This window comes from Anguilla anguilla, chromosome 18 (assembly GCF_013347855.1).
Source record: "Anguilla anguilla isolate fAngAng1 chromosome 18, fAngAng1.pri, whole genome shotgun sequence".
In the NCBI taxonomy this organism is placed as follows: Eukaryota; Metazoa; Chordata; class Actinopteri; order Anguilliformes; family Anguillidae; genus Anguilla; species Anguilla anguilla.
Window position 1 is genome coordinate 31,542,951 of NC_049218.1, and position 26,453 is coordinate 31,569,403.

The 26,453-nt window shown below is 45.2% G+C and overlaps 1 long non-coding RNA gene and 1 pseudogene across 2 annotated transcripts; one reads left to right on the plus strand and one right to left on the minus strand.

Moving 5' to 3' along the window:
• Positions 1-467: 467 nt before the first annotated feature.
• On the minus strand, positions 468-593 carry LOC118218559 (annotated as a pseudogene).
• Positions 594-20,680: 20,087 nt separating this feature from the next.
• Positions 20,681-26,095, plus strand: LOC118218371. 2 transcript variants are annotated; one of them, XR_004763401.1, is made up of 4 exons: positions 20,681-20,717; positions 24,875-24,987; positions 25,443-25,503; positions 25,964-26,095. It is a non-coding gene; the product is annotated as an uncharacterized LOC118218371 (long non-coding RNA). The 2 variants fall into 2 exon arrangements; XR_004763400.1 differs by lacking the exon at positions 20,681-20,717 and having other exon boundaries at positions 24,567-24,987.
• The last annotated feature ends 358 nt before the right edge of the window (positions 26,096-26,453 follow it).

Sequence of the window (26,453 nt, forward strand, 5' to 3'; positions counted from 1 at the left end):
CTGACTTTAGCACAACACAATACATGCTTAAAAACAACTCCACATCTCTCGCTGGTACAAAAGGGTTGTACATGAGCACATTGACTGATTTTACATTGTTAGAAAACAATGGTTCAACAATAATTCCCCGCAAACTTCACACGTTCTTTCTTTGAACTGCTCAAAAACCTCCAAACACAAATTTTCTGAATCCAATGTAACGTCAGAGAGTCCCCTCGCCTGAAAGTCCTGAACACAAAACATTTGGCTAGCAGGAACTTTAAAAAGGTTCACGTACCGCAAATCCATCATCTCCCTCCTCTGCACACTTACCACCAGCCAAAGTGTGTTCTTCCTGCGCACTCCGCTGCTCCCAAATTCTGGCCCGGGATCCGCCATGGTCTCCGGTCTCCTTCTCCTCCGCGTTGATTGCTATCCAAAGTAAATTCCTCTCGATAAGAACAGATTTTTTTTTAAAAATCTTTTTAACTCAGCTCGTATCTCCATCCGCTAAGCTCACAACTGCAAGCCTACACGATCATCAAGCGAAGTGACCAAATCAGATTTGAGCACAGAGCCACTTCACGCTGAATGGAGCTAACCAACATCACCGTCTACACAAAACCCAAAAAAAACACACCTTTTTTTTTTTTTTTTTACATTTGTACTTTATTCTTTTCCACTTTTTCCTTTCGTACTTTACACGTTTTTTTTCCCTATTACATTTCTTTTGCCCATCCAGAGAAATACCAGTGGCTAAACATAGCCATAACCAGTGGCCATAACATATCCTACGCACCTCCAGGGCCACCCTCCGCGCTGCTGAGAGGAAGTGGGCCAAATCCAGGGACCCATCTGACCTCTCAGCCTATCAGTCTCTCCTGACAGAGTTCTCTTCTTCTGTCACTGCCGCTAAGGCAAAATTCTACCAAACCAAAATTCATAACTCCATTTCTAACCCTCGTCAACTTTTCTCTATTTTCTCTTCTCTCCTCAGCGTGCCACCTCCTCCACCCCAGTCTTCCTTCACTGCAGATGACTTTGCAGCATTCTTTAACGAAAAGATTGCAGACATCCGCAGCTCCTTTGCCCCCTCTGCGTCCTCCGCCCCCTCCGCGTCCTCCGCCCCCTGTTTCTCCACATTTTCTCTCCTCTCAGACACTGAAGTCTCCCAGCTTCTGCTCACCCACCGCCCTACCACCTGCGCCCTCGACCCTATCCCCTCATCTCTCCTTCAAGCAATCACACCAGACATCCTCCCTTTTGTCGCCTCCCTCGTGAACTCATCCCTATCTTCTGGATGTTTCCCCTCATCCTTCAAGAAGGCCCACATCACCCCGCTGCTGAAGAAACCCACACTAGATCCTTCAGTCATTCAGAACTACCGCCCGGTATCTCTCCTCCCTTTCCTATCCAAAACACTGGAACGTGCTGCATCTAACCAGCTCTCTGCTTTCTTCTCGGAGAACAACCTGCTTGATCCCCACCAGTCTGGCTTCAGGCCTGGCCACTCGACTGAGACTGCACTCCTCTCGGTCAGTGAGTCACTCCATGCCGCACGAGCAGCCTCCCTCTCCTCTGTCCTGATTCTTCTAGACCTCTCCGCTGCATTTGACACGGTGGACCACTCTACCCTCCTGTCCTCCCTGGCAGCAACAGGGATCCGCGGCACAGTCCTTGACTGGATTGAGTCCTACCTCTCTGACCGCTCCTTCCAGGTTGCCTGGGCGGGTAAGGTATCACCACCCCGTCCCCTCACCACCGGAGTTCCCCAGGGCTCAGTCCTTGGTCCCCTTCTCTTCTCCATGTACACCAGATCCCTTGGCCCTGTAATATCTGCCCATGGCTTGTCCTATCATTCCTATGCCGACGACACGCAACTCTTTCTCTCCTTCTCCCCATCGGACACACAGGTCCCTGCCCGCATCTCCGCTTGCCTGAGGGACATACAGAGCTGGATGGACAATCACCACCTGAAGCTCAACCCAGGAAAGACGGAGCTAATCTTTATTCCTGCTCTATCCTCTCCCCTCCTCGACTTTTCCATTTCCTTAGGGGACACCGTAGTGACATCATCACCCTGCGCCAAGAATCTCGGAGTGATGATGGACAACAGACTGTCCCTCTCCAACAACATTGCAGCAGTAACCCGGGCATGCAGATTTTTCCTATACAACATCCGCAGAATCCGCCCCTTTCTCACCACCTACTCAACCCAGCTCCTGGTCCAAGCAATGGTTCTATCCCGCCTGGACTACTGCAACTCTCTTCTGGCTGGACTAACGGCATCTGCCACCAGACCCCTGCAGCTCATTCAGAATGCTGCGGCTCGTCTGGTCTTCAACCTCCCCAGACACTCCCACGTAACTCCCCTGCTCACTACCCTCCACTGGCTGCCTGTTATAGCTCGCATCAAATTCAAAACATTGGTCCCAGCATACCAGGCAGTCAAGGGATCAGCCCCAGCATACCTTCACAAGATATTCAAACCCTACATGCCAGCCAGATCCCTCCGTTCTGCTACCTCAGGACGCCTAGCACCTCCCCCTCTTCGCACCTGCACTTCCAGAACATGTCTCCTGTCTGTTCTGGCCCCACGATGGTGGAATGACCTCCCCGTGGAGGTCAGAAAAGCTGAGACTGTGACCCATTTCAAACGACGACTGAAGACCCACCTCTTCAGTCTGCACCTCTCCCCATCCCTCCCTTCCCCCCTGTAAATGACTAAACTTAGGGTTGTAACTAGGCAGCTGTTTCATAGGTGACTTAGTTGATGCGCCCGTCTTAACGACTACTTGTATTTTTATTTATTTTTATTTTTCCATAGATTGCGTTGTTGCCGTTCTCGTTGTTAGTGTTAATCAGTTTAACCATCAGGGTCCAAGTTGAACTATGCGGTTGTTCCCTGTACTTGGACCGGTACTTCTCTCTAGGGGTTTCGTCATACTTGTTCCTGGTTATGGTTATACACTTTGTTGTACGTCGCTCTGGATAAGAGCGTCTGCCAAATGCCTGTAATGTAATGTAATGTAAACAAAAACCCGCTCTAACCCTCCCCATTTCTCCTGCGCCCACTCCCAGCCCCGCACTACCCCATCCGCCCTTATTCTTTCTGCTACCCTCTCCTGGAACTTATAGAACAGCTGGAGAGGCGTCATCACCCTCACCAGCCTCCTCACTACCTCCCTCCTGTCCTCCGACAACACCAACTTCCCATACCCTAACACGTCCCACACCAACTGTGCCTTGGCTGAGCCCAAACCCTTCATATTTCTCCTGTAGAGGAGCTCCTCTCCCCCTACCTTCCAGCCCGAACCCAGCCCACTGCAATCGCCCCTGCACCAGGCCCCAAAAAGCCCTGGCAAAGGCACAAGTCCAAAAAGCGTGCATCACTGTCTCGGTACTCCCGCACCCCCTAGGGCACAGCGAGCTCTGAGAACACCCGTGCCTGTGAAGCACCTCTCTCACTGGCAGTCTCCCTAAAGCACAACGCCAATGGATGTCTTTTACCACACCCGGAGCCCTTCCACTACTCACCATCCCTCAGTCTATCCCCAGAGGTACCACGCTCGGGGCAACAGCCTGACGCACCACCACTGCTTTGTACCACTCCCTGTGATTCAGCACCACCTCCTTCACCACCAAAGCCGGATCTCTTCTCAGTGCTAGCAACACCGCCTTATAAGCTGGGGTCATCTGCTCTGCCCTGCAGAGTACCATCTGCTCTGTACCACATGCGACAAAGGTGCTAGCCGCCGCAGCGCAAACGACAAGTACAGCCGCACAAAGTAAAAACACTTGTGTGGCACCTTCTCAAGAAGGCACTTGCATGCCAAGCTGCTGTACAAAATCTCCAGCTTCAACGGCAATCTAATGACATCACGCCCCCCTTTAGCCACCGGCATGTACATAAGCTCCCGGCTCACATACTCGTAACTCCTTCCCCACAGGAACTGAAACACAGCCCTGGTGAGAGCCAGCCTTACCCGAGCCGGAGCCGGGAATACGTACCCCAAGTGCAACACTAAAGGCAACAAAGCTGCCTTAACTGCCATCACCCTAGCCGATAACGACAAGTGGCGCTGCACCCACCTCCCCAGGCACATGCGCACCATGGCCAACTTCGCCTCCCAATTCCTCTCCGCACTATGTTCTGCAAAAGATTTCACACCCAGTATTTTCAAACCATCCTCACATTGTGCAAAGCCACCACCATCACCTGTATCCTCCCTCCATTTACCACAATAAAAAACCGATGACTTGTTCAAATTCACCTTTGATGTGCCTGATGTGTACACTTTAATCAGGGCCCGTAAACGGCTCAAAGAGGCCTGCGAAGATGCAAAAATGGTTGTGTCATCCGCATACTGCAGTATCTTAACCCTCTGGGGTCGAGAGCTCCGCCGGCGGAGCTCGACAAGATGAAATTAACTTTCGTTTCTATTTGGATGATTAACTTCACGTGCTGTTATCATACAGACGCAACAAAAACATTGACAGAAACCTTAGAATCGCGACTTTCCAATGCGCCCATTGGCAAATAATATAAATTGTTTTAAATGTTCCAAATTTGATTAATTAGATCATGTATGCTTCGCTAAACTTTACTCATTACTATGTGAATTTCGCTCAGCAGGAAGTCCGCCCAAATCGCATTCACATGTTAACAACATTATAATTACTCTCCATAGAAGGAGACTAAAGGAGGGGCAATGTGAGATCCATGTGAGAAAAGTCTGCGAAAGCGGGATAGAATGTCACAGAGTGTCGCCTAATTCACTTCTTTTGAGGTGAACATTTCGTTTAATTTCGGAAAATGGTCCGTCCGGAAGCCGACACTGATGAAGAGCGGTGTCATTTCGAACAGCAAACTGATCCAGCTGAGGATCAACTTCATGCGTAAGTATATTTCTTATGATCATATTGGTAAATATGTCTACTGTATTGCAACGTATCTATGTGTTTGTAGGAATATCCAGCAATGTGCGCGTTTGTAAATTCCCACACTACGAACGATTCGAACTATTGCATCTCAAAATTATAGGCTAGGCTCTCTGCGTCTGGTTGTGTTAGAAGTATCAGGTAGACTGTATGTTTTTCGATCATATTCGTAATAAATAGCTCATGCCTGGCGTGTAGTGGCGTGGCTAGGATTCTAAAACTGATGTCCTTGCACAATCGATATTAGCATACTCTAATTAAGTTCGGGAAATAGCAATAAAATAACCACTTAGCTAAACAGACCTAGTCTAGTTCAGATCGAGGCATTGTTATTGATGAGTTGCATGTAGTTTAGTTGGAATATCAGTGTTTATTTAGTTAAGCTAATGTTTTTTCGTTGATAGCTTGCATTATTTGTAAATGTGTGCTGTATTACATTCTCTGTGTGTTTGTAGGAATATTCACTAATATGCGCGCTTGTAAATTCCAACACTACGAATGATTCTAACCATTGCTTCTCAAAATTATAGGCTACCTCTCTGCGTCTGGTTGTGTTTGTTTGGTTCTTTGTTTGTATATGATGTCACATTTCATAAATTTTATTTTCATTAGTTAGTGATTTGTCCCTTTTTTGTAAAGCACATTTAATTTTCACCCGTTGAAGGAAATGTGCTATATAAATAAAGTTTGATTTGATTTCACATTTCCTAACAATTTTGTTTTTATTATATTTGCAGAGATGTTGATCAGGAAACACGGCCTAGTTCACCCCTAGCTAAGAGGCCAGGCAGACGTTGCAAGAGTACACCAGTCTCATCTCATCTTCCATGCAGTTTACTTCAATAAATGTTCTAAAATCAAAAGTTGTCTTTGTTTCTGTCTTCTAAATGGCTCACTTTGTCTTAGTGGTGGGGAGGCATGCGGCCAGGTGTGAATAGCCTACTTAGCTGGCAGGTATTCCTACCCAATGCATATTCATTACAGAAAGGCCATTTGCCCTCCCATTCTCACCTGGTGTTGAAAAATAGTAGTCACAACACTAACTTTTAGCAATTTATTTTATATTTCTCATTGGATTTGCTAAAATATTTTGTCATCTTTTGATACCCAAGACCTTGAAGAACACATTTCAGTGACCAAAAGTCTTATTCACAATTGTTTAGTGTGTTTTATTACAACATTCCTGTGCATGTTCAAAACTACTGTTTACAGTTTGTGTGTTTTTAGAGCAGTTTACAATCCACACATTATTATGACCTACTTACTGCTGCCATATTGTTGTAGCTGAGTTTGTGCTGAAAACAAAGATATGAAACACTTTGGAATCACTGTATATAAAGTTGATGAAATTTACACAAATGTCAGAGCATCGCACAATCACCAGTGTGCCTCATTTTACCCTTAGACCCCAGAGTGTTAAGTCTCTCCCCCGCAGCCCCGGGAATCAGCACCCCATCCACCCCTGCGTCCTGCCTCACTAATTCCCCAAAAGGCTCTATAGCCAGTACATAGAGCAGCGGTGACAAGGGGCACCGCTGCCGCACCCCCCCGGCCTGCATCACCGCCCTACTGAGATGCCCATTGATCCGGATGCAACTGTGCGCGCCATTGTACAATGTGCGCAGCCATCCACAGAACCCACTACCAAATCCCATCCTCTCTAACACCCGGAGGAGGAAGCGATGCTGGACCCGGTCAAAGGCCTTCTCCTGGTCCACACTGACCAAGGCTAAAGGCAGGTTTCTCTCCTTGACCCAGTCCAGCACATCCCGCACCAGCACTAAATTCCAGGTGAGGGAACTCCACAGGTTTGGTCACCACTTACCAAAGAGCTCATTACCTTTTTCACCCTCATAGTTAGCGCTTTAGCAATTACCTTATAATCGCTGTTTAATAAGGTTAAAGGTCACCAATTTTTCAGGTCCGTTTTATCCCCCTCCTTATGCAACAGCACAACCACGCCCTTCCTCGTCGAGACGGACATTACCCCCATTTCCAAAGAAGCTCTATACACCTCTACCAGGTCTGCCCCCAGCACGTCCCAGAAGGCCTTATAAAACTCCACTGGGAGCCCGTCTGACCCAGACGCTCGCCCCTCTTTCATTGACTGCAAGGCCTCCCATACCTCCTCCACAGTCAACGGAGAGTCAAGCTCCCTGACCTCCTCCTCACCCAATCTGCTGGTTATCACCCTAAAACAGGCCTCCTGGGCCTCCAAATCACACGCCCTCAAACTAAAAAGGTCTGAGTAATAGACCTCCGCCGCCCTCAGCATAGACTGCATGTCAGTGACCAAACCGTCATCCACCTTAAATCCCTTTATCACTGAGGCATTGTGCCTAGCCTTCATGGCCTGGAAGAAATACGAAGAGGGTTTCTCCCCGTCCTCCATTTCTCTAACCCTGGCCTGAAAGGCGACCGTCCTGGCCCTCTTTTCCAGCAGCTCCCTCAACCGGTTTTTAATCCCGTCATATGCTGCCTGATCCACGTCCCCTCCAGCATTAAGCCGGCCATGGTGATAGGCCAGTGAGCATTCCCACTTGTGTTCCTCCGCCCTCTCTCTCCTCCTCACTGAGCTGGCAAACCTCCTACAAAACACCCCAGACCTGGTCTTTGTGGCATCCCACCACTCCACAACAGAGTGGTAGAAAGGCCGCAGAACCCTAACTGCCTTATAAAAGACCCTAAACGCATGCTTGAACCCTTCCATGGCCAGCAGCTCCACATTCAGTCTCCAATACCCTGGGCCCCATCTCTGATCATCCACCTGTAGAGTAAGCTTTAGCATATCGTGATCTGAAAACCACGAGGGGAGAGCAGCACATCCCAACCCCTTCAGATCCTTGCCTACAAAAAGATAGTCTAGGCGACTAGCTGCCCCTCTGGAATTGCGCCATGTGACGCCCTCCCCTCCTGGGTTCATCTCACGATATGCATCCGCCAGTCTGAAATCAGCCACGACCTCCGCCAGCGCCCTGGTGGAATAGTCCACATTCCCAGCACCCCCGCCCTGAGCACCAGCACCAGCCACCCGATCTAAGGACGTGTTGAAATCCCCCCCCAAGATTATAGATCTGGTTGTAGACAGGAGCCCAGGCAGCGTCCTGAATATTTCCAGCCTCTCCCCTTTTTTTGCAGGCCCGTACATATTTATGACCCTAAATTTGACTGATTGAAAACAAAAATCCACCAAAATCACCCTCCCCGCCACAACACCCACCACATCATTAATTCCAAAAGAATTCCCCATAAACATAATCCCAACACCACTGGAGTGCACGCTCCCCACTGACCACGCCGAAGGCCCCCAGACCCACTCCTCCGAAAGCTTTTGGGCATCCCTCTCATCCTTCAGATGCAACTCCTGCAATAGGAATATATCTGCCTTCATTGTTACCAGTGAGGAAAATACAGCGGCTCTCTTAACTGGGTCTCTAAGACCATGAACATTCGCAGTCACCACTGTAATGTGCATAGTTATGTTTTTATTAATAAAACCATAACCACTTAGAACCCAGCCCCAGGTCCACTTTCACCATCTACCGCACCACTAGCATCATCCTTATTGCCTCCCTCCTTCCCTTTGCCCCCCCCCCCCTCTTCTCCCCCCTCCCCCCCAAAACCATCCCCATGGTCTCCACCAAGGCCTCTACCTCACCCCCCTCTAACCATGAAGATGGAGATCCTATCTCCATCTGCATTACCTCATCTAAGTATGAAGTGCCCAGAGACTCTCCCTGAGGGCTCGCCAGCACCTCAAACCGATTCCCCAGAGTCACCTGTTCGCCCGTCTTCACCTCGTCCCCTGTCTTCACCTTCCTGGGGCAGTCCCCCTCTCCCAGTGTCCGGCGCTTCCTGCGATACCACCACCAAGGCGTCCATCGGCTCCTCACCTGAGTATGGGCTGTCCCCCCATTTCGGCGAGGCCAGGTCTGCAGAAGTCAGGAGGGCGGCCCCCACCTCGGTCGAAGCAGAGCCTGCTCCCAAACCTTTAACTGAGGCAGAGAACAATTCCTGCGAAGCCCCAACAGCTGCCCGTCTCCCAGCAGGAGACTCCACAAACTCGCCAGCAGGCAGCGCCCCCGCCCCCCCATCCTTACACAAAAAAGCCCTCGCCCCAAACACTTGCATGTACCCTGCCCCAGGTATTTTAGCTGGGCCAGGCACAGGAACATTCTTATTATCCAGGTCAGAAGTCACATCAGGACTGGATCCAGTAGCCAGATCCGGATCTGCTACCGAAACCACCGCAGGAACAAGCCCAGCTGCTGGATCCAAACCCTGGACTGAATTCAACACCGCCACCGGCCCCGGAACCACACCCGGCCCGGACGCCGGAACCGGAGTCTCACCTTAGCCATTGTCCTGTGCCTGCATCCCCACAGACCCTGGAACAGGAATGAGCTCAGAAGCAGATTCCGCCCCTGCCGCCTGGACAGGGTCTTCCACCGGTCCAGCTCCCGTACCACCTTCCCCAGAGGCAGAAGCCCCAACCAGCGCCAGAGCTGACCCCGGCTCCAGGTTTTCCAGCAGGCGTTGAGGCCTCTGCAGAAGCAAAAGGCTAGCTCTGCTGCGTAGGCCCCCTAATGGCACCTTTCCTCATGCCAGGCACAAAATCCCTTTCTTCCAGCACATTCCTGAACCAGCTGGCGTAGGAGCGTGGCCGATCAGGACACGCCCAAAACAAATGTTCCCCACTTCCACACAAACTACACGTTTTAGGAGCCCTGCAGTCCCTTGTTATGTGCTCAGTGGACTGACAATGTCTGCACCGTTAGCACACGCTATAATGAAACCACTACAAAATGGGATGCCTGCATTTTCTGACTTCGCACAGGTGGACGGTGGTCGGAGCCGCAATGTCAAGGCCAAGAGACGCCACCTCCCACCCCAGTGACCACAGATTGTAGCCCCTACTGTTGCTCAGTCCGCCGCAGTAATCCGGAAGTGACGCAAGCTGTACCTCATTGGTCCAGAACAAATATTGGCACTGTGCCCAAATGACGCAAAAAATCATGAAATCGACCCACGGACAGTCATAAGACGAATAAAATACACCTATTATGACTATTTGTTCTTGTGAGAAAAAATTATTGACTTTGTATTTTGATCGCATTTGTACCGTAGACTTACATGGAAACCGGATATGAAAACACCTATACTGGAGCCATCCGTAGTGGCGCTAGTGAGCAACCAGGAACTACAACACCAGGAAATGAGCTTCAAAAACGAAGTCTGGTTTTGGCCGCTTGGTTATTGCGAGCGAGTGTGTCATCTAGTCACGCGTCAGAGCGCATTGTAGTTATTTTCACCGTCTAATTCTTATGGACAGGGAAGCTCGTTTGATAGTCTTAGTAGGAATAAAATAAGAAAATATAATTAATGTACTGAGAATAGATACTAAGAAATAATAATAACAAATTAATAATAACAACAATAATAATAATAATAATAATCATAAAAATACATGTTTGAAACTGGAAAAGGGATTTTTTACATTAATTTTTTTATAGATGTTGGAAAAGAAAGGAGTAAAAGCAAGGTGTGGAGTTATTTTGATTTCACACACTTAAATATAGTGTTAATATGTATATTTAATTTAATATCATCTTTAACTTTTTTTATCTAAAAAGTTTTGTGTGTTTATTTAAATTTTTTTTTTGTTTGCTTATAAGTTAAATGTTCTTAAATATAGAAACTTTAATAAAATATAAGTTTTTCAAATTGATTTGAAAATGTTGCACTTTTTGACAAAATATCGGTCAAAACATCGGTAATCGGTGGGCTAGGACTCCCCAAAATCGGGATTGGCACCGGACCCAAAAATCTGGCATCGGTCGGGCTCTATTATGTACTGTTGGCCATGCTCAATTTTTGTCATCTCCCTTCACAACAGGTGAAAAGAAAACAATTGCATCATACAAAGACAGCGTGCAGCACAGCATGCAGCATAACGTAAGTACATCAAAACTGTCACTGGGAATTAAATTTGATTTGATTCCAAATTTATCAAATTAACCCACTTCCATGTGTGCCAACTTGGTCTGCCTCCTTGTCTGGGCCATGACTTATTTGAGGGTATCGTCGCATATGACTTCGCTCTATACCTAAGTCATTTTGTCACAAATCAGAAATTCTTCACGTATAGAGAACTGAATGGACAGCTTAATCACTTCAGGTACCTCGGCGATGACGCCAGCAATAAGCCATGCGAAATGAATCCAGGAAGTGAGAAATTGAGTGGACATGCTGTCCAGAATTGGTGTTTCCTTAGACTTCTGCCTCTCTTGATTGGGGACAAAATTTAAAATCCAGTTGAAAATGAAGTTTGGCAATTTGTGTTGCTGCTAAGGCAAAAAGTTGAAATTGTTTGTGCTCCTGCCATTGCAACTAGTCAGATGGCCTACTTGAAAGTCCTTATTGAGGAGTATTTGCCGAGTCGACAGTATTGTTTTCCTAATCACCCACTTAAGCCGAAACATCATGTAACCCGTTAGAAAAATAGCAACGTTTTAAAAGAGTCCTGTAGCTTTAAGAAAAGGGAGGCTCCCTACCTAACTGTTAGGAGGACTTGTTTTGCGTCCCTAATTAGTTTTATTGGCTGTAACAGGCAGTAATGTCTTAAGATCATTCTGGAAAATAGTTAGCCCCGCCCACTCCCAGGGACTTGGTTGAGACTGTTTGTCGCACAGCAAGAGGGGAGAACGGGAGAAAGAAAAAGACGATTAGAAGTAACAAATCATAATCGTTAATTTAAGCAGTAAACCTAAAGAGTAGCTCCGTAAATGACCCACGGACCAAATATTTTCCAGATCGCACACTTCAATCTCTTTCCTTGGGATCTTGGTAAGTTAAATGTTAAATTTGCTAAAGTATCGTAACTGTAGCAGCAACACGTGTGCTATTGACTCTGTGTTTCCTTGAAAATAGCATTAGCCACACGTGGCGTTTAATATTTTTCAGTTTGCACACTTCAGTTTCTTCCTTTGGGATTTCAGCGAGTTTAAATTTGAAATTTAGCTAAAATATCGCCATTGTAGCAGCAACACGTGTGTTATTAACTCCGTGTTTCCTTGAAAATAGCATTAGCCACACGTGGTATGTATAGCTATTGAGTTTCTCTCATATAAAGTTGAATGTTGCTATTTGAAAGCGTGAATCGCACTGTTATTGTATCATACGTGTATGAATGTGCTATGTAACATGTGTATGAATGTGCCATGTAATAACCTTGTGTTAATTTTAAGTAGGCTATAGCTCATTCAAGGTGGCTATTAGTTGAGCCTATGCACTTAAATGAAGTTAGCTAATGCAGTACTGTTAGAAACCATGCACTAGCGCTTAGCAAGTGCGCTACATTTGGGTATATGATGTAGCCATATCTTCTATTGTGCATGACAGTGCAAGAGGGTTAGTTCACATGCATTTAAATGATTTTACAATCAACTAATGATTTACTTGATTGTTAAAGGTTTATTGCCATGTATTTATATTGAGTTCATGGTTTAAAAAATTATTTGCTATAGTTACATCAGAATCAGAATCAGAATCAGAATCAGAATCGGGTTTATTGCCAAGTAGGTTTACACATACAAGGAATTTGTTTTGGTCAGGTGGTGCGTAACAGTGAACATAAAATAAGATAAATAGAGTAAGATGAACAATAGTGCAGTAAAAAACATAACAGACATAACATAACATAACATAACATAAACATAGTGCAAAACAATAACAATAGTGCAAGGGGATAAAGTGGTTTTAAGTACAGGTGCTGTCTGTTGGTGTCCGTGGGGGTCAGGATAACAGTACAGTGACAGTGGCATCAGTGGGGGTCCCGGGCCTTGTTGATAAGGCCAGCTGCAGTCGGGAAAAAACTGTTCTTATGACGTGAGGTTTTGGTCCTGATGGACCGCAGCCTCCTGCCGGAGGGGAGTGTTTGCAAGAGTTTGTGTCCAGGGTGGGAGGGGTCGGCCACAATCTTTCCTGCCCGCCTCAGGGCCCTGGAGGTGTGCAGGTCCTGGAGGGATGGCAGATTGCAGCCAATCACCCTCTCAGCGGCGCGAATGATACGCTGCAGTCTGCCCTTGTCCTTGGCAGTGGCAGCAGCGTACCAGATGGTGATGGAGGAGGTGAGGATGGACTCAATGATGGCAGTGTAGAAGTGCACCATCATTGTCATTGGCAGGTTGAACTTCTTCAGCTGCCGCAGGAAGTACATCCTCTGCTGAGCCTTCTTGGTGAGGGAGGTGATGTTCAGCTCCCACTTGAGGTCCTGGGTGATGATGGTGCCCAGGAAGCAGAAGGACTCCACAGTGTCGACTGGGGAGTCATGCAGGGTGATGGGGGCGGGTGGGGCTGCGTTCCTTCTGAAGTCCACTACCATCTCTACTGTCTTTAGGGCGTTGAGCTCCAGGTTGTTATGGCTGCACCAGGACACCAGATGTTCAATCTCTCTCCTGTAGGCAGACTCATCCCCACCAGAGATGAGTCCAATGAGAGTGGTGTCGTCTGCAAACTTCAGGAGCTTGACTGACTGATGACTGGAGGTGCAGCTATTGGTATACAGGGAGAAGAGTAGAGGAGAAAGGACGCAGCCTTGAGGGGAGCCGGTGCTGATGGTCCGGGAGTCGGAGACGTGTTTCCCCAGCTTCACGTGCTGCTTCCTGTCAGACAGGAAGTCGGTGATCCACCTGCAGGTGCAGTCAGGCACGTGCAGCTGGGAGAGCTTGTCCTGTAGTAGAGCCGGGATGATGGTATTGAAGGCGGAGCTGAAGTCCACAAACAGGATCCTGACATAGGTTCCTGCAGTGTCCAGGTGCTGGAGGATGAAGTGGAGGGCCATGTTTACAGCATCGTCCACAGACCTGTTGGCTCTGTATGCGAACTGCAGGGGGTCCAGGAGTGGGTCCGTGATGGTTTTGAGGTGGGACAGTACAAGGCGCTCAAAAGACTTCATTACCACAGAGGTCAGGGCGACGGGTCTGTAGTCATTGAGTCCTGCGGTCCTTGTTTTTTTGGGGACGGGGATAATGGTAGAGGTCTTGAAGCAGGCTGGTACGTGGCATGTCTCCAGTGAGGTGTTAAAAATGTCTGTGAACACCGGAGACAGCTGATCGGCACAGTGCTTCAGGGTGGAGGGAGAGACAGAGTCTGGTCCAGCTGCTTTGCGGGGGTTCTGTCTCTTGAATAGTCTGTTAACGTCCCTCTCCAGGAGGGAGAGAGTCGTCATTGTGATAGGGGAGGGGGAGGGGGCCTCTGAGGTGGGTGATTGTAGAGAGGCCCGGGCTCCTGCTGAGATGGGGGAGGAGGAGCTGGTGGTCTGGAGCTGGTGAATGGGTTCACGGGGGATGGTGTCAGGACTGTCCCATTGTCTTTCAAATCGGCAGTAAAACTCATTCAGGTCGTTGGCCAGGCGCAAGTCATTAGTGGAGTGGGGGGCTTTCGGTTTGTAGTTGGTGATCTGTCTGAGGCCCTTCCAGACAGAGGCCGAGTTGTTTTCTGAGAACTGCTGTTGGAGTTTCTCAGAGTACAGTCGTTTAGCATCTCTCACCGCCTTGCTAAACCTGTATTTAGACTCTTTAAACCGGTCCTTGTCCCCACTCCTAAATGCTTCCTCCTTTGCCAGCCTTAGCTGTCTGAGTTTAGCTGTAAACCAGGGTTTGTCGTTGTTGTAGATAACCCTGGTGCGTGATGGTACACAGCTGTCCTCACAGAAGCTGATGTATGATGTCACAGCCTCTGTGTACTCATCCAGACTGATGGTAGCAGTCCTGAAAACATCCCAGTCAGTGCAGTCCAAGCACGTGCGAAGATCCTCCATAGCTTCACTGGTCCACTTCTTAGATGTCCTCACAACAGGTTTGCAGAGTTTTAATTTCTGCCTGTATGCAGGAATCAGGTGGACTATGATGTGGTCAGAGTGTCCCAGTGCAGCGCGGGGGACGGCGTGATAGGCACGGTTGATTGTACTGTAGCAGTGATCTAAAGTGTTCTCCTCTCTGGTCGGGCATTTAATCAACTGGTGGTATTTAGGCAGTTCGTGGCTGAGATTCCCTTTGTTAAAGTCGCCGAGGACGATAACGAAAGAGTCCGGGTTTGTCCGCTCCACACACAGTATCTGGTCGGCGAGCGTACGCTGTGCCTCCTGCACGAGGGCTTGCGGTGGAATGTAAACACCGACCAGAATGAATGAAGCGAACTCGCGGGGGGAGTAGAAGGGTTTGCAGTTGATGAAAAAAGTTTCCAGAACAGGAGAACAGTGCTGCATAATCACTGTAACATCTTTACACCAGCCACTGTTTGTATAAAAACAAATACCTCCACCTTTCATTTTGCCGGAGCGCTCTGTGTCGCGATCCGCTCTGAATAGCTGAAAGCCTGCCAGCTGCAGCGCAGAGTCCGGTATCGATCCACACAGCCAAGTTTCCGTGAAGCACAAAACGGAAGATGTTGAAAAGTCTCTGTTTTTATCCACCAGTAGCTGGAGTTCGTCCAGTTTATTGCACAGCGATCGCACGTTAGATAGAAATATTCCCGGTAACGGAGTGCGTAGACCGCGTCTGCGGAGACGCACGAGCGCACCGGCACGTTTCCCTCTCCTCCGGCGTTTCACTGCGTGAACAAGGGTGAGCGTACCTTTGACAAAAGTGACCAGTAATTCCGCAGATGTGATGAGAATGTTCGGAAATAAATCCACAGGAGTTGTTACCCTGATATTCATGAGCTCTTCCCTGGTGAAAGAGTTCCGGATGCTATCGCAAAACACTGAATTTACAAACAAAACAAGGCAAAACAATGCGCACCAACACACCGAGGCAGCCATCCGCGGCGCCATCTTGATCGACTATATGGAAAATACCTTGCTCATAATTCATGATTAATGGTTAAAGAGTGATAGAATATTTGATAAAATGAAACTGTACAGTTGAACATTTATAAAGTGTACTATTTGGTTTATTAGTAACACTTTTACACTTTTGAGGTTACAATGATGCCTTAAAGAAAAAAACTAAGATTGAGAAAAGTATTCAGTTGTTATAATAGCCTGTTGTCATACAGGCTGGGTTTTTTGGATACCTGAGAAGAAACCTGTGAACCTAGGATTCTCTCCCTGACGAGGGAGATGGCGAGCCGACCAGCTTGATCAACTTGATTCATCTTCATCCATTGAGGAAGAACCCCCTGATACCCCTTGTTTCTCCCAACCCCACTCTGGTGTGGTAGGATTGTGATTGAGAAATTACACAATTTTATTTGATACTTTATTTTTTGTAAAAAGGGTACACCCAACCAACAATACTGACTTGAAACTAACTAAATTGAACTTGACCAATTGAACTGAACCAGACTGAACAGAAGACATTCAGAACTGAATGGACAGTGAATACAGTTACAACACTCAGGACATTGATATGAAGACAAATGAATGTGTTTGAATGTGATAAGCTTTACATATTGTCATTACGTTTTCTTTAATACAGTTCTAACCATTTTGCACTTACTTTCTGGCTCCGGTTGTTCATTGTGTCCATCTCTTCATTCATAACCTCTCCTTACGAACCTAGCTTTAACCTGAAAATATTTACCTACTGCTAAGTGACCCTTTAGGTGGGTTACAGTCATCATATACGTGACTATCCTGAACTGATACTTTGCTTTGGGCCTCTTATTCGCTCTTGGACCCTTAGGTTTGAGAGTAAACACACTTTTTAAACAGTGTGCTCGCAAATTACACAACTTCAAGAATTTGTGATCTGTTGATTATTTAGGCCTCCAGCTACGTAGCTCTGTGGCTGTACACAATGTCACCGTTAAAGGCACAAGCTACAAAAAAAGCCACGTGTGTTGTCTTTGAGAAGAATGATGAGGGACTAGTCTTTGGCAAGATAGAACTGATTCTTGTTTGCAACAGTTGTGTTTACTTTGTCACAGAGAAATGCCAGTCTGATTTCCTTTTTGATCAGGGGATTTACTGCCTAAAGATGGGCTCAGAGAACCCCATTTCAAATTATTTCTGCCTCGAACATGCAAGCCTGCTTGACTATTACCCTTTGCCTGTGTACAACATGTTTGGTCTGTCTCTAATAGCCCTTCGCCACTCCTTTCCTTCAGAATGTCTGATATAAGTGAGAGCATCAAGGACGCAGTCATTTCTGTCCTGCCAAGTGTGCCAGAAGAAACGATCTTACACCAGGGAGTGGAAAGCAAAGATGACTTGCAGTACATAAGAGAACAGGAAATTGCAGAGGTTATTCGACCAATTCAGTGCAGAAAACTTTTAAATGCATGGAAATGAGCAGGTACTGTATATTTACTACTTCACTACCAAATTAAAGAGTGTATTAAAAAGCTTATTGTTTTATCTAATTAATTATGGCATAATTTTAGTCAATATTCATAATGATAGATTTTTGTTTTCATTGCCAGATGCCATAAGTTGTGCTACCCCCCTACTCCAGTCCCCAGAAGGCAGTTCATCACTGTCAAGCTCCTTGAGATCCAGTAGCCCTTCACCATCACATTCCATTCCATTCCATAACTTGGCGTCATTTTGATGTCAATACTTCTGAGTAACTTGGCATTTTTGTTGTAAACGTGTTTTTTATGAGATATCATTTCTTTTTGCAAAGAGTTTTATTATGAGAGTGAGAAATGCGAAGTGACCCTGTAAGAAACGTTTGTGGATTATGGCTATCCTTGTGTGAATTTGTACAGTCTGATGAGCGTGTACTGTTTAGCAGTTTCGGTTTGCTATCTATGTAAAACAGTGGCTGTGACAAAGGGTGCGGTGGCGTATAAGTGTAAAACGTATCAGAGATGCATGTGAAATATGGCCAGTGTATGTACTCACGTCCATCCAACTGACAAAAGAATCAGCAAGCCCGTAGAATTATAACTCTCTAGGTCGCAACTTGTGTAGCCTTCTGTCCTGCTCCGTTGTCTGTTATTTCGTGGAGATGCACTTTTAGTGTTTGTAAGGTTTATAAGGCATTTTGATAGGCTTATCTGCAGGTAGGAATCCTCTTCGCTGTTTTGCTAAACTAGAACCGGAAAACATGATAGTGGAGAATAGGAGCAGACGCATATGTCCCAGCAGGTTTTGCATATGAGAAAATAACAACAGTGTGAGAGAAATTAGGGTGAAATTATTAAATTTCGGAGTTGAAACAATATGTTTTTAGCAGAATGGGCATGTAGGTGAAAGTTGACATGATCACGGAGTATAGTGCGAAGTAAATGGAGTGACCATGAGCGAGCTTATATTCCTTATCGAACGGTATATATAACAGTCGCTATAAAGTGCCAGCTGTTAAAGTGGGGGGTTAAGTAACACGTGAAATCTATTGCACTGCTATGTTTTTTTCATGTTCAGTACTAGTACTGAATCATGTTTTTAAATGTAATATTTTAATGGGTAGTTGCAGAACGTACATACATAGTAATTGTTTGTATGTGGCTGGATAGAGAACAGGGCGAGGTAACATGATGTAGAAATGTGGCGTTTGCTGATAAGAAGGTTTTGTACAGTAGCCAAGTGAAGAAATGTAGTTAGTAGAAATGGCACAGCTGTGAACTGGTGTAACCTTTTGATAAAAGTATTACATTTGCCATCATGAAATGCATATGGGTGGCCATGAGTGAGTTTTGGTAAAGAAAATATAAGCGTAAGAGAACGTTAGTGTAAAAGAGGAAATTATCTGCCTGAGAACGAGGCGGGATTCAATCGTTCAACCGGAGGTTTACCAGTCTGTCACTTTGTTAGGGCAGCACCATGACATAGATATGCAATGCGTGAAATATCATTAGCAAACCTGTCCGTGGTTTTAAAGAAGAACACAGGCGAGTTAGCACAGAAGAGCTCCCGTTGAATCCATATGGCTTTGCAATATTGTAGCCGGTTAACAATTGAACGTGCAGATGGTTCGTCATAATACAGTTTGGGGAACGGCTGGTAGATATGGTGCAAAAGCAATAATTGAGAAGTAGTAGACAATTATTAGTGAGGGTAAAAGCAGGTTAAAGAAACACATTCCTAGCTGGGCTTGAACTTCCAACCCTGTGTTCCCAAACCTGTAACCTTACCCACTAGGCCACAGGCGGGCTAGCTGTTTGTACTCAAAATGTTTCAGAGTAAAAAGGTATGGGTATTTTGCGTGTGTATGCGAGTTTTTCATAGGGTCGTGTAGGTGAAGATTTGGCGGGTGTCTGTAAAATGTCCAATGGGGAGACATGTTATTAGTGGGATAGGCGGCAGGAAAAATAAGAATGAGAAGATGAAGAAGAAGAAGGAGAAAACGTAAAATCCCCTTAGTTTGGGGCTTTATTGTGTGGACATGTGAAGGTGTTTATGACATCTGTCTGTTGAAATGGGGTCAGAATGTACAGAATTTAATGTTTTTAATGGCTGAGTGTCTGTGGCTGTTGTGGTTATTTCTGTGGGGAACCCTGAAAAGTGCCAAACTCTCGGTGCTGTATAGGTATGGGGCATGCCTCCACCAAGGCGTAACTTGGTGGGATGGCATACCTGCCATCCCAATACCTGTCAATTTTGTTTTCTTTTTTGTGATGGTCATAATTTAGAAGCAGAAACAAATTTTGCTCAGAGGGGGTATACTCATTTGCAACATGGCTTTTTATAATGTTGGTTAAAAAAACATGCTTTCCTGTTTAGCATTGCAGTATTGCAGTGTTGCTGAAACACTACATAATATCTTTTTTATTTGTAAAGCGATAAAGCTGGATTTCCATTTTTCAGAGAGGGTGTACTCCTTCATGATGTGCACTGTAACATTGCTGTGTCCCAAGCATGGTGCCCTAAAATTGGGGGGATTGTGTATAAAAAGGGCTGTAATTCATACACTGTTCACCTGATATGCATGTAAATACTTTTTTTTATTACAAATCTCAAATTGTGGAGTACAGAGGCAAATCAATAAATGATGGGTCTTTGTCCCAAACATTATGGAGGGCACTGTATCCCTAATAATATTTAAATGCGTTTAATTTCATATTGTTTGTTCTCTGCAGGTTTCTGCCTCTGCTGCTGACGTTGAGAGGTCCTTAACTTTGCCTGACAGTCCTCGATTGATTGTTCTCGGTATGCATGTGTATGTTTAATTAAACTTTTCCTTGACCATGTGGCCACACCACAGGCCTTCCCTGTCCTCACTGCTATGCTATGTGTCAACCCCATCCCAACCTGTTCTCTCCCCTACAGAACTCGCCTCCGCAGGCGAGGACCCCGTGGCGACGGAACCTCTCCAAACTTCGCTATCCCTCACTGACCCCCCTGTGACGACTTCACGGTCGCAGGAGGGCTATGGAACTGCCAGTCTGCTACGCGGAAGGCTGACTTCATTTCAGCCTACGCGTCCCTCTTCTCCCTACATTTCCTTGCCCTCACTGAGACCTGGATCACACCAGGCAACACTGCAACCCCTGCAGCCCTCTCCTCCTCCTTCTCCTTCTCTCACGCCCTCCGCCCGTCTGGCCGTGGTGGGGGCACAGGTTTGCTGATCTCTCCCTCTTGGAAATTCTCTGTTCTCCCCCTTTCTCACCTCTCCATCTCTACCTTTGAATACCACTCTGTCTCAATCACCTATCCTGTTAACTTGTACATTGTTGTTATCTATCGCCCTCCAGGGCCCCTGGGAAGCTTCCTCGATGAGCTCAACACCCTGCTCAGCTCCTTCCCAGAGAATGGTGTAGAGGGGAGTCAAACTGGGACCCAGAAAAGGCTGGCATTTGAACGGGCCTGCAGGCTGGGACTCATCCTGTACTTCAAAGAACCCAGAGCCGTGTGATAAAACAATAAGTTACTTGGACTTCCTCGGGATAAGCAGGCCATTTGGCTCTCTGGAATGTTGCCATCTGGACACATCTAAGATAAGGGGAACTAGTCTCTTTGTCTATGGTTGTGGGGGTATGTGTGTTCGGGCCATTAAGGGTAAAAAGATCATCAGGCCTCTGGACAAATGGTGGGGCAACTACGCTTGACAGTTCCACAGTGCCGTTATGTGGGCCCCTCTATCATTACACTTTTTATTTATTTTCTGGATCTGGACTCTAAACCATCTGTTTATCATATTTACAAACCCCGGAAAACCTTACAAACCATGCACGTGTTTTCATTATATTACTGTATTATGCCTTATGTAATAATAACATGGATTGCATGTAAAATGCTTCAACAAAAGGGTATTTTCATGACAACTGCACCATAATATTACATCCCCTGGACATGTTTGGCATATTCAGGAAAATTCCAGAAATTGAATGAAAAATGTTTCATACCCAATAAAATTTAATAAAACATATTTTAAATTGTATCCAATGCCACAGCGTTCGTTATAGAAGAATTCGTGAATTATTTCTGTGTCGGGAATTCAGATTTATGAGATCGCTATTCGCCTAACGAACTGCGGAAGCGCATTCCGGTGCCCACGCGATCTATCTGGAGGACGTGTACCGCTTATAACGTGTTTCCAATTACACCAAGTTCGTTTTAGATGTACTGGCTAATTATATCTGTCTCGGGAATTTGGATTTATGAGATCGCTAATAGCATTATACTCTGTATTTAAAACGGGTGACGCACACAACTGCTGCCGATTACAGGTTAGTATTCTATCAATTATTTTGTTTAAATTGTATCCAATGCCACAGCGTTCATTATAGAAGAACTGGTTAATTATTTCTGTGTCGGGAATTCAGATTTATGAGATCGCTATTCGCCCAACGAACTGCGGAAGCGCATTCCGGTGCCCACGCGATCTATCTGGAGGACGTGTACCGCTTATAACGTGTTTCCAATTACACCAAGTTCGTTTTAGATATACTGGCTAATTATATCTGTCTCGGGAATTTGAATTTATGAGATCGCTAATAGCATTATACTCTGTATTTAAAACGGGTGACGCACACAACTGCTGCCGATTACAGGTTAGTATTCTATCAATTATTTTGTTTAAATTGTATCCAGTGCCACAGCGTTCATTATAGAAGAACTGGTTAATTATTTCTGTGTCGGGAATTCAGATTTATGAGATCGCTATTCGCCTAACGAACTGCGGAAGCGCATTCCGGTGCCCACGCGATCTATCTGGAGGACGTGTACCGCTTATAACGTGTTTCCAATTACACCAAGTTCGTTTTAGATATACTGGCTAATTATATCTGTCTCGGGAATTTGAATTTATGAGATCGCTAATAGCATTATACTCTGTATTTAAAACGGGTGACGCACACAACTGCTGCCGATTACAGGTTAGTATTCTATCAATTATTTTGTTTAAATTGTATCCAGTGCCACAGCGTTCAGTTATAGAAGAATTGGTTAATTATTTCTGTGTCGGGAATTCAGATTTATGAGATCGCTATTCGCCCAACGAACTGCGGAAGCGCATTCCGGTGCCCACGCGATCTATCTGGAGGACGTGTACCGCTTATAACGTGTTTCCAATTACACCAAGTTCGTTTTAGATATACTGGCTAATTATATCTGTCTCGGGAATTTGAATTTATGAGATCGCTAATAGCATTATACTCTGTATTTAAAACGGGTGACGCACACAACTGCTGCCGATTACAGGTTAGTATTCTATCAATTATTTTGTTTAAATTGTATCCAATGCCACAGCGTTCATTATAGAAGAACTGGTTAATTATTTCTGTGTCGGGAATTCAGATTTATGAGATCGCTATTCGCCCAACGAACTGCGGAAGCGCATTCCGGTGCCCACGCGATCTATCTGGAGGACGTGTACCGCTTATAACGTGTTTCCAATTACACCAAGTTCGTTTTAGATATACTGGCTAATTATATCTGTCTCGGGAATTTGAATTTATGAGATCGCTAATAGCATTATACTCTGTATTTAAAACGGGTGACGCACACAACTGCTGCCGATTACAGGTTAGTATTCTATCAATTATTTTGTTTAAATTGTATCCAGTGCCACAGCGTTCGTTATAGAAGAATTCGTGAATTATTTCTGTGTCGGGAATTCAGATTTATGAGATCGCTATTCGCCTAACGAACTGCGGAAGCGCATTCCGGTGCCCACGCAGGTGCTTCTTCGTTAACTGTGGAGCCCAATCGCCTCTTTTATTTGCCCCAGGCATTTAAAAGGCCTCATTATTCATTAAGCTAGCTGCATTCAAAATCCGTTTTAGAAAGACGCTATGTCTACGAACACACCGTTTTAAAAGGGTGACAGTGCTAGGCAGATGAATTTGTGCTAAGTCTGAAAATGCAGGCATCCCATTTCGTGGTGATTTCATTATGGCGTGTGCTATTTACAGCTGCTCTAGACGACCATAAAATAATCCTCCTCTTAAGTTTTTCGGTATCCGAGTCATTTTTACTATTTCCTTTAGCCTACTTAACCAAATAATTACTTGGCAGAAAGCGTAATCAGCTTGCTATATTTGGTAGTCCAGTAGTAGCCTGTGCTAAAACAGTTCGCAACTTCGGCTACCAAGCCATTTGACTAGCTAGCTAACCTTAACCGGCAAACATTCAATCTGTCAAACGTGTTTGGCGGCTTGTCAGTCGTGTACATTCCGTAAATGTCTACCTGGGCCATGCTTCACGCATGTGACAAAGCTACTATAATCCCGATTTTGGGATAAACACTTTTTCAGTTTCACGAAGCGAATTAAGAGTTTCAAGGTTCATTTGCTGAATATACAACACACGATGAAATCACACACACAGAATTTAACGAAATTAACCATCTTGGCATTTAGAAAGGAACATGTTTTTAGCATTTAAGAGACCGACAAGCTAGGCATTTAAGACAGTGGTTCTCAGAATCGGTTCTGGGGGCTCCTTGCGTATATTGGCTTTTCTCCATTGGTTTTGATGATTTACAAGAAAAAAATAATAGCCTAATAATAATTAGAAATTCAACGTAGGCTACATTATTTTTCTTCATGCACCAGGTGGAAAACTTGCCGTACAAAGTGCGTTGTCATATTTACACGCCTGCAGATCAGTTATTAAAATACTTGGTAGATTTGTTAATCACCGCTGAGTGTTAATTTTTGTTCGGTAGAAAGTGATTTGCGAACGATCGGTCACCTAGCGTCACCCAGCAAGTGAACACCACAAACGGCGATGGAGTAGCTAGTAGTAGCAGGCTCATTATCTGACTGGCGAAAACCTACGACGATAACTTGCTCGGTTAACAGATCTACCAGACAGTTATACGAAAATTTGCCTAGTCAAATCACCAGTAGCCTACACATCTCCGATTGATTGACCATCAGTGTAGTCAATGTTCTTCCCCTGTGGTTCATATTGCTAACGCGTGAGCTAACCACGGACAGCCTACCTAGCTCACTGGCAAGCTGATATGCTAGCTAAGCATATTCGTTTTGCTGAGAAACATAAATTGAAGATAACTGAACATAGCCTAATTGTATTTTTAATGTCATACATAACGTGATTACATGACACAGTACAGTCACGGATGGAAATTAAACTCCGTAAACATCTGATAATATATTTTAAAACATAACGGCAGACAGTCAGCTAGCCTCGTTCAGGTTGAGGGGCTTTTCCGCACCGGACTGTCAATCAAATTGTAAAAATCACAAGACCGCTTAACTCTATGGTTTTGGCTCCAAATCGAGAAAATGGCCGCGCCCGCCATTGAGCTTCAAAACGTGTTTTAGAGACCCACGGAGAGTCAATGGGTGACGTCACAGTAGCTGTGTCCATATTTTTTACAGTCTCTGATCTTAACCCAATCTCTCCTGGTCAACACACTTTCCCCTTACGTCACATCCTTACTAGGGTAGTCTTCCAACTACTCTCGGGAAAGTAATACAGTGCCTCCTAGTGGTCAGAATACACTCAACCTGTAACATCTATTATTGAACACAACAAATTGCATGGTATGAAACGGGAATGAACTATTTTTTCTTGATAAAATCATTGTTTTCATAGAACTTACGACCAGAGATGTTTGCTTAACAACGGTGCGACTAGAACTACAAACCAGAGTGTCTGCATAAGGACGGTCCAATTAGAACTACGAAGCAGAGTTTTGCTTGACAACGGTAAGATAATATGCCCAAACGCCCGCAGAAGAACATTTCACGTCCAGCTGATTAAATCTATAAAAATCAATAAATATAAAAGCAAACTCATTGTCATTGTTGGTACACGGCATGAAATTGATGTGAAATTACAGGGAAATTCCTACAGTAATCTGCTGTTTTATTGATATACGGCACATTGCTTAAGACAGAACAGCATTGTGGGCGTTTTGCTCTTAACTGCATAACACCGTTTGAATTTTCAGTAATTAACTGGAAATTGCTATGGATATTGGGAAGCCGTTGGTTAGTAGTGGCGACAGAGAATTTGCTAACAAAGCAATGCCAAGTTTCGAGTGTCACACCTAATAGGCTACGCGAATTTAAAAGTAATTATATCACAATTTGTTCGTTTTTGATTTCCAACAGAATACGTTGATCTGTATTTCACATAAATTTTCTTGTTCTTTTCCAAGGCAACCCTGTACTTTGAGTATTTTTTGTTGCAGCTGGCTAGAGTGTCGCCGGATTGTGCAGGTAGGCTACGTGCGTTTCGAATTCATCAAACTAGTTAGTATCATAACGGCCAATCATTCGCCAGCGATAGCTTAGTATGAAAGCATGTTTACATGTCAGTATTGTGGTCACCAATGCTTAACGAAGTATGCGTTTGTTAGGCATATGAAAGTACATGCGAGTCTTCCAACCGCGTTGTTTAAATGCGCCTTTTTTGATTGCTCCCGTTCGTTCAGAAACATGACGCAGTTGGAATGTCATGTATATCGAGAGCATAAAGATAAGAGGAGAGCACAGGTAACTGCAATCGAGTGTGTATCTTGTCATGTAGAATTTTGCAATGTTAGATGCAATGATTTATCCAGTTTAAACTCTCATTTGAAATCTCATATCGGAGAGGGCAGGGCCGTTTCTTGTCCATTTCGTCAGTGTGGGAGAACGTTTTCAGTCGTCTCTTCCTTTATTTCTAATTTTTCCACAGTACACAAGTCTTGTACAGTATCCAGTCTTCTGGGCCATGTAACAGTAGGAACAGAGACGAGACTAACGGCAACCAATGAACAAGTTGAGGATGTTTCAGTGTTGGAGGGGGATTTGACTGACGACGTAACGTAAGTGATGATAACGAGGGAGACCAAGCAGCGGTGCTGCCAGAGAGAGCAGATGAATCCCTTTTCTTGAACAATTTGGCTTTCTTTTATTTAAAGTTGCAGGCAAAACTTTTACTGCCAGCATCAGTCATACAGTCTATTATTGAGGATTTTCAAGCAGTGCATGATATCAGTCAGTCTCATTTACTTCATAAGTTGGACGAAAAGCTGGTATCATTGGATATCTCTGACCGTGAGAGAGAGAGGTTCTTAAATCCGAGGATTTGTTTCGGGCATGCAACACTGGTACCTTGAAAACTGATCAAAGACAAAAAACGGTTTTTAAAAATCAGTTTAGATACATTGAGCCAGTCCCACCTT